The 7,417-nt window shown below is 39.3% G+C and overlaps 1 long non-coding RNA gene across 1 annotated transcript; it reads right to left on the reverse strand.

Annotated features, from left to right (window-relative positions):
* Window positions 1–224: 224 nt before the first annotated feature.
* Window positions 225–6,923, reverse strand: LOC128809556 (uncharacterized). Its single transcript, XR_008437771.1, has 5 exons — window positions 6,864–6,923; window positions 4,210–4,254; window positions 2,683–2,812; window positions 1,694–1,764; window positions 225–279 (listed from the first exon to the last, which is right to left on the reverse strand). It is a non-coding gene; the product is annotated as an uncharacterized LOC128809556 (long non-coding RNA).
* Between the last annotated feature and the right edge of the window lie 494 nt (window positions 6,924–7,417).

Raw genomic sequence — 7,417 nt, forward strand, 5'->3', positions numbered from 1 at the left:
TCACAAACTTCAATTAAAAATAATTTAACAGCTCTCTATAATCTGGAGTAATGAATTCAACAAGGACACTAATCTGTGTGATTACTTCAAGCCTGAAGTACCTTTTTCAGATGAATAATAAACTGGATTTATGATTTAGATAGATAGATAGATAGATAGATAGATAGATAGATAGATAGATAGATATAGACAGATGCATGACTTCAGCAATTTCTGGAAATTAATGTTATTTTACCTGCAAATATTTGAGTAATTTCCCAGAAGATAGCCAAAATATGCCTGCATATAAAACAAAGAAAAAGAAAAACCTTCTCAAAGACAATATTACTTGTAGCCATTCTGTTTACCTAGCCACAACTTATCTGATTTAATTTGGTGAGATCTAAAAATTATTTCACTCCAGCATAATTTCAGCTGCTGAGTTACATATTAGTAACTTTTCTTCTGACAGACTTAACTCCTTTGATTTCATGAAAACTATGTAAAGCAGTCTGTTTTGCTACAGCATTGTAAGCTAAAATCTCTTTTCACAGAAATGCACAGGAACATAACATGAATATTACAATAATGTAGTTTACAATTAAAATTCTGTAGAACTAAAAAATATTAACTTGTTTTATAAAAAATTATCACAATCTGGGACAAACTATTAATTTTAGTAAGACCGGGTTTGTGTAACAAGAAATAACTGGAAGCATGTACACTGATTTTAAATATAAAAAGGAGTAACTATTTCTCAGCAGAAAGCTACAGAGGAGACATTTTTTACAAATTCAACCTATTAAAAAAACAGCTGAAATGATCTCCAGGTGAGAGGATAAGTTTACATCTGCCTGGGAATGAAATTAATAACAGTTTTGGGCTTTTCTACCTACTACTGAACACTTGCATAGCAGTGATAAAATTGTACTGGGGTTATCTCACAGCAAGCCACTCTTGACTCAGTAAACTATGTACAGACATGCTTTATTTTTAGCATGGACTTGAACCACTCTGTTTCAATGAAAGCACTTACATGTACTCTTATCAGACAGGAAGGCAGTCCTCTCTTGAATACAGACTCTGGTCCCTATTCAGATGGAATTTCAAATGACATGAAGGACATATATTGCCTCTAAAAACCAAGTTTACAAGCCCACCTTGCTCCCTGTACCTCGCATTTTAATAATCCCTTATTAATGAAAGCTTTCATTAAAGTCTGCGCCCAAGTTTGGAAGGAATGGCATTCTTAACCACTGATTTGACTGAAAACCTGGAGAGGGATGCAAGTGTCATATTTTTCCAGCCACACTTCCTTTTTTTGTTTTGGGTTGAGTTGATTGTTTTTTGATTTGGTTTTGGTTTTTTTTTTCTTTTTTCACCAGAATGTTTGAAATAAAAATTGTCCTGAGCACAGAAAAAACCCAAAACACATCTTATAAAGGAACTCAGCTCAAAAATCTGATGGGCATTTAAGACTACACCTAGGTGCTAATTGTAAAAGTAAGGTGTTTTCCAGAATAAAAAAGAAAAGCTACCTCAAGAGGCAATAACAAATATTTATCTACTTACAGAATTAGATCATATGCCAGAAGGTTGAAAAAGAGTTGGAAGACGACTAGGATTCTCTGTACAGTGTTCTGCATCATCAACAGAATTATTTACCATGGAACTGATCCACAAAGGGTTTTACCATCACTGTCACAACACTCACCTTGCCACCACCTCAGGGAGTTGATAGCTGTGAACAAGGCAGCTCAGTTCATGTTCCAAGGTGTTGCAAAGCTAAGCAACAAAAAAAGTGTTCCACAAAAGTTGTGCATTATGTGGAAAGTTTTCTTTTTTTTCTTCTCTGTATAAAAGGAGAATAGATTCACAGTTTTTCAAGATTTTTCTAGGAATTTCAAGGGGTTTTTTCTTGGAATTAAAATGTACGTTGATGGTTTCTCACAAACCACAGCTAGAAGAGGCAGTGGAGTAGCATGGGAGACTTTTTTTTTAATGTTTGCATTTTTGGTATAAAAATTTGGCTTTCTTACAGAACACAACGCATAAACTGCAAAGTTACAATAATTTGCACAGTCCTGAATGAATTGGTGTGCTTTTTGGGAGAAAAACTGTTAACTGAGCAGACTCAAAACAAAAGGGAAGTGGTAAAGATGAGTCCAGTAATACACTTAATGTCATTTTTACAAGCGGGAACATGTCTAAAGCTCATGACATTTGAGAAAATCAGTGTTGCAGGTAACTTGTTTGAATGTTTGGAGGGAAAAGGTGCTGTAAATAAAACAACCTTCAGCAAGCATATATGTTAGAAAAACTTCTTTGTAACATTCTTCTAATCAATCATTTGCTGTCAATTGCTTTTCACAGCAGGGTGACTCTGGATCAGGAAGTTTGTAGCACCTAAGGCATTTAGAATCAGTCTTCTTTGTCAGTAATCAGATGTAATTTTTTAAATATACAGTGTTCAGATACCTGATTAGAAGTCTTAGTAATAACTCTCTGAAGTTAAGACTTTAAAGATTTTGGCTAGACTGGCCATGGAATCATATGGCAAAATAGTCTCACCACTCCTTCTGTGTAGTCTGTGCAACTTCTACTGTGCTTAATGACAGAGTTTGGAAACTTGCAGAAAAAATATCACTGAGCAAGCTTAGAGGCTGCAATTGTGCTATCTCTAAGATGAGGCATTGCGCATACCTAGCTTGAGTGGCTGGATCCTGCCACTCAACTATACAGCAACTATTCTGCGGCACTTCCGTCTGTCGCAGGCAATGGAATTTGACAGGATCAAAATCAGGTCACCTTCAGCTATGGCAAGCCTAGCCAACTTGAGCAAGGAATGACAAATCAACAAAGGAAACTCCAAGAAAGCATACATTTCTCTCCCCAGTCAGAAAAACAAACATCCTCTTCACAATTTCTTCATACACTGAGAGTACAGTGATTCAGAAAATGACACATCAGGTAGAATGAAGCTTTGGAATACGTGTTAGCACGCTAGAGGCTGTTGGGACACCCAGGCACATATGCTTATTTTCGTGTCCTGATCATGTCCACATATACAAACAGTACCTTTATGGAGAGCTTTATTTGTATTATTTATAATATTGGAGATATTTATTTGGATTTGGCTCACTGGATTAGCCTAAGCATATACCTACATCATAATACAGCAAAATACCATAATGGAAAAAGAGAAATGGACTTCATTTGACTATTTGGTTATTCGTTTGGTTATTTGATCTTTTACACCTCCCACAAACTCACAACTGCATTTTAATTTGAGATAGTTCTTAGATGTGCCAGGTGTTACTAAGTTGGTGAGTTGGCAAGCAATATATAGGAAGATCCAGCTTCAATCCTACATAAAAAAACACTCTGAGTATATATTTCAATTGTAGAAGTTAATTCTTATATCTGTCTTCCTCCCCACCTCCCCCCCCACCTCCACTCTTGCAAGTTAAAGTGTCTTCCTCTTCCAGTGTAGCCTGGAATGAATAAAATTTAGACTTAACAGATTTTCATCAGACTACCCAAATATGCTGGAAATTCTTTGGAGCATTTCATTAGACCAGTAACTCAAAATTTAAGGCCCTGTAACTAGACATTATTTCTGGCAGGTATTGTCACTATCTGGAAATTTGCATATTGCACAACAAAAGGGATACAATCCAATTGTGGAGTAAGCATGATCCAAAACTGTTGTTTAAGGCATCTTATTTGAAGCAGAAAATTGTGCTGTAATCCTTTGGCATAGAAATCAGTGACCCCAGAGTCCCTGTCCCCTCCCATCTTTTTCAGCAGCTCTTCCTCCAACTTTTCCGATGGTCAGCAATTTCATATGGCGGAAAAGATGGATTTAGAGTAAATCATTCTTTTCCACGGGGAAACACTGAAATTATAAGTAACTGGTAGCTAACAATGAGAAAAAAAGGAGTAAATGTGATAATGTTACACAAGATACTTCCAGATTAATAAGCATAAAAATGTATTAAATGACTCCTACATATAACCAATGTATTCCACAACAGTGCAGTTTGCAACATCATGTAAGGCTCTACACACATAGTTTGTATGGCATCATTTAATTGAAAGATATCTGAGAAATACAAACAATATTGAGTCTTAGCTTAAAAACATGCTCTTTTTCATGGATTTTCTAAAATAAATGAAAGTACTTGTAATTCTACTGGTTTCTGTCATCTATCTAATACAAAAAATTACCTTAGAGGTGAAATACTGTAAACTGATGGCCTTTCCAGATGTTGCCTAAACAAACACACAAAAATGATATTATCAGAAAATGACAAAGATGGCAAATGTAAATAGTTATTTATAATCACATTCTCCTACTCAAGCTGCTTAAGCCAAACAGAAAGAAACACAGCATATTCACAGACACCAGACTGGGTTAGAAAGCATTTAAAAGGTGACTGGATATTCAATTTAGTCTCTCATTTTTTGGATTATAGTAATATCCAAATAGATACAATCTACAAACTATCAATTTCAGCATCAGAAAGTATTATGAGCCTGAGGTTTTGTCAGTGGCCTAATGATATTATCTTCCCCTATTTTTCCTGACAATTAAGGGGAATAAAACTCATATTACATCTGACCACACAATGTAGACTGCTTCAGATACCAAAGTGCTTTTCAACTGAAGTAGTCAAAACAATGTGTTCATTTCCACAGGGCTGCTGATGTTCCTTTTACCAAGCCAGGTTAACATTTCCTTGAAGTTTTCACACATTAAGAAGTGTTTTACACTCTGGTTCCTGAATTGTAAAGGAGACAAGGTTTCGTTCCATTCACACTACACATGGCTTTATGTCCATTTTAGGGCACTGGGTCCCCCCGTCACTCAAAACACAACATGATAAGAATCAACAGTGATTGAAATAAACAGTGCAGATGGGGCATGTTTGTGCTGATGAATTTGTTTGTTTCTCAAGCAGGGTCTAAGAAGTGTATTTAAATGAGTCACTATAGAAGTGAGCAGTTCAGCTTCTATGTGTGATTCATTCCAAAAGAAGCTGGATGTCTGTATATGCCAAGGCCTCCTTTTACGAAAATAATGTATTTTGTGATTTATGCTGCTTCTCTATATAAGTATTGGGCAATATGTTGATCTCAAACAGATCCATTTTCCAGACTTTAATTCTTTAATTCCTTAATAAAGCATTAATAGGCAAAAAATATGCAATTCAGAAAGTTGTCCACCACAGCACTTAACTTGAAACAGGAATCTCAGATTATCAAGTACTCACATGATTTGAGCAATACTGCTTCTTTTAAACTGTATGTGAGTTATGGCTCTTGGAAGCATCTGTTTACTGAAATACAGTGTTTGGTAACCTTAGCAATAGTTTATTTATTCACTTAATGCCCCACAGGTCAACGCCTTAAGCTTGTCAAACTGAGGGCATTTTCTTAAACTGCAGCACAGTTCAATAAAGAAAAATTAAACTATATTTTTGGGTCCTGAATGGTTCAATATATGTACAGTAATAAAGAACTTCAGTTTCTGAAAAGTTGGTATTCTGGCATATTTGAGCAGCACTTGAAAATAAAAACCAAAACAAAACAAAAAGCCCTTGGAAACAGAATCAATTTGTCTCGTTGCCTTACTGGCAGATCTCTGAAATTCTTGCCAAACATTCATGCCTTACTCTGTCTTCCAAATCTTAAAAGTTTTTAATCTTTTAAAAATTACTCTATAAATGACAAAGCACATCATTATGCTGGTTACCTCATCAACACAATTGTGTTTTGGGAATCACTAAATTTAAAACTGTTGCATGGCACTTTGCCCTTGACCTGTATCACTCAGAAAGCCAAGCATGCACACATGACTGAGAGGTCTGGAAGAGACAGAAACACTAAGCAACATCTCAAAGTTGCATGATTGAGAAAAGCAGACACTTGAAACTTCCTTCTCCTTTGAGACACCTCCTAAAGTGCTTGTACACTGGTAATTCTTGAAGTTCTGGTATCTTTCATCCCCAAACTGTGAGAAACAAAAATAGCAGTTTATTGATTTGCTCTGATTTCCTCATCAGGGAGTTGTTCTCCCCTTCCCTGCAGCAATTATCTGACTTTTACTTTCTCTTAGGACTTTGAAGTTTTCTCGTCTGTATTGTAACAGATTTAGAAGCCCCCATGGTTTGAAAACCAGCAGTGCAAATGAAGAAGGATTTCCATTTTATTTTTTAAAAAATCTTACACCCCTTAACTGGATCTGCAGAAAGGCTGTCATCTGCAGTGTCTCTCTGATGGCACCAATGCTCTGGTTCTGCCACCAGCTCAAGGGTCTGGTGAGCAGAGGGGCAGCACAGGTTTGAGCAGAGAGAAGAGAGGACAGGAAGGGGCATGGCCAGGGCCACAGAGAATGGGTTGAGCATGAGCTCTGGCCTCTCCTGCCCAAACCACACACCTCTCTGGTCAGCTGACATGGTCCTTCCATTCTGGACTTATGAGATAAATGAGTGGCAAGGATTCTGGCTGAGGGGCTGGCTTGGCATGCAGACAGCAGAACAAGATGAGGTAGATGTCTCTACCATGACAGAAAAAGTCAGGTCACCAATATTGTCATGCTCCTCACAGACCCCTGTCCCCTGCACAGGCCCCCAGAGAACATTCCTCAAAGCTCCTCACAGGCTGCACCCAGGAAAGGCTGCTACAAGGGAGACAAACCAAGGAATTAAGACCTGTGAGCAGGAATGGCTTCCCACTCCAGCTTCTCCTACTGCAGCAGTTCTTCCACTACACTGTTGCATCCCAGGTTGGGTTCAGATTAGGGGTTCTGATAAATGTTAGTTAGCCGGTTCTATGTACCCCCATTTCCCCTGCACTATGGTCCGCTCTGGGTCACTTACCATTGGAGCATCCCCATGCCAGTCTTGTGACCACCCCTCTGTCCATTCCTGAGAGTTCTGTGTCTGTTACCCCGTTCCTGCATTCCCGTTCGTCCCGGAACCCTGTACACACCCCTGTTGTGCTCCCGTTGGTTGCCGTGGTTCACATCACCCCCCTGTAGCCTGTCCCCATTGGGCGAGGGGGGCTTCTGCCCCTCTCTGCCCGCCCCCTATAAAGCCACATGCACCCCTTTGCTCCACGGCCATCTGGTCCACGCAGGCGCTGGGGGCAGATGCCGCTCTCCACCGCCACGGCCACCACACGACAATAAAATTTCTCCAGCCAGCCGCAGGACAGGGTGCGCCTCCTTTGCCTCTTCACCTCATCCCAGCATCGGCTACAGAGCACGGCCAGATCATGCCGGTGAGCTGAATGCCAGAGTGCCCGGACCACACGGCAGCCCCGGTCCGGCCGAGAAGCAGCGCCTTTAGCCGGGTGCAGTGGCACGCGCCTGTGGTCCCAAGCTGCCCTGGACCGGGGAGAAGAACGCAACACCGCACCACACCATGTCTGG

Source organism: Vidua macroura, chromosome 6 (genome assembly GCF_024509145.1).
Source record: "Vidua macroura isolate BioBank_ID:100142 chromosome 6, ASM2450914v1, whole genome shotgun sequence".
Taxonomy (NCBI): Eukaryota; Metazoa; Chordata; class Aves; order Passeriformes; family Viduidae; genus Vidua; species Vidua macroura.